Here is a 1,621-nt window from a genome sequence, read left to right as displayed (position 1 = left end):
CGAGTTAGGGGGCTCAGAATGGGGACAGCAGGGGTCCAGGACATGGGGGAAGATGGGGGGAGTTAGAGGGAGTGTGTGTGTTTAGTTTTATTAGTGTTATTAGGATCCCCATTAGTGGTTGCAGGACAACCACTAATCTTCCTGGGGTCCACAAAAAGTGTGTGTGTGTGTGTGTGTGTGTGTGTGTGTGTGTGTGTGTGTGTGTGTGTGTGTGTGTGTGTGTGTGTGTGTGTGTGTGTGTGTGTGTGTGTGTGAGTGAGTGAGAGAGAGAGGGTGAGGTGGTAGCCCCTTCACCCCTTCAGCTTCTGTCCAGGGGCCTCATTTATAAAGCTTGCGTATGCACAAAAGAATGCGTAGGCCACTCCTGAGCAAACTTCGGGATTTATAAAAAACAAACTTGACGGGAGAATGGCGGAGAATGTGCTCACCTCCAAGCACACTCTCACACATGCCTTCGCACATTTCTGGACAAATGAGAAACTGCGATCCTAATGGCAGAAAGGTGAAACCAGAGAAACGCTTTGAAATTGACCCCAGGCCTATCCGATATTGCAAAATAACACCTCAAATATGTTGCACAGTCCAACCGGGAATCATAATCAACTGGATCTGTCATCGCTAAAAAATCGATTCATTTATTTATTCTCATAAATGATTCCTTTATTTATTTAATCTCATAAATAATAATGTGGACAGCGTAGGCTATGTGCTCAAAGCAATCACTATAATTCAAATAGGCCTATTGTTGTGAATGACTTGTGAACGCCTTCATATTTACACTGCTGTGAATCCCAATTTTGGTAGAACAACAATCACTCTAGTCGTAGAGAAGGCCCTCTCACTGCGGGGTAAGTGACAGTGCCTAGATGCAGCCTAGCCTTCCGCAACAAGAAATAAGTGTGCACTGTTGTGCATTACATATTTACTCAGGCAATGTGAAGGCTAATATATTATAAGGATAATATGATTCACTATAAGCTGTGTTACACTAAAATAGGCTGTGTTTGTTGGTGGTGTTTCATTGCCTTCATTGTTTGCCTTGGGAATCCATATTCATAGGGCGCCCATTATTATAAGCTATTTAGGCTATTTAGAAATCGCCATGCATATTTGATGAATGAAATAGGCTAAACTGATCCCGTGTTCGGTGCCTCAGTCGGGCTGCTTTATATGTAGACTACTGCTTTTGGATGATGTGGATGAAGGAATTCGGAAAGAGCGAGTCGCAGGGACCGGCGAGACCTACTGGCCAATGACGACGAGTGGCTCATAAACCACGTCCGCGTTTTTGCTGTTACGTTTGCCGTCATGTTAGATTTGGACTGTATCGATATCTGTGAATTGGAGGCGTTTCACTGGTCATTTATAGGCATTTATGGGCGTTAAGAGGGTGGGACAACACGCGCGCTCACGTGCGCCAAGATTAGAGTTGATTCAGATTTATAATGGGGAACCAGCATGGGTCATGCGTGCGCACTTCGTTATAAATCGGAAAATCGTTGTGCGTACCTTTTGGAACTTGTGGATGTCCGCAACCCTTAGTACACGAATCCTGAGCAAGGTTTTATAAATGAGGCCCCAGGTCCGGGGTCAAATCCCACAACCTCATTATTATCTGTCA

This window comes from Borostomias antarcticus (assembly GCF_949987555.1).
Source record: "Borostomias antarcticus genome assembly, chromosome: 21".
NCBI classification, from domain to species: Eukaryota; Metazoa; Chordata; class Actinopteri; order Stomiiformes; family Stomiidae; genus Borostomias; species Borostomias antarcticus.
This window is presented reverse-complemented; position numbering follows the sequence as displayed.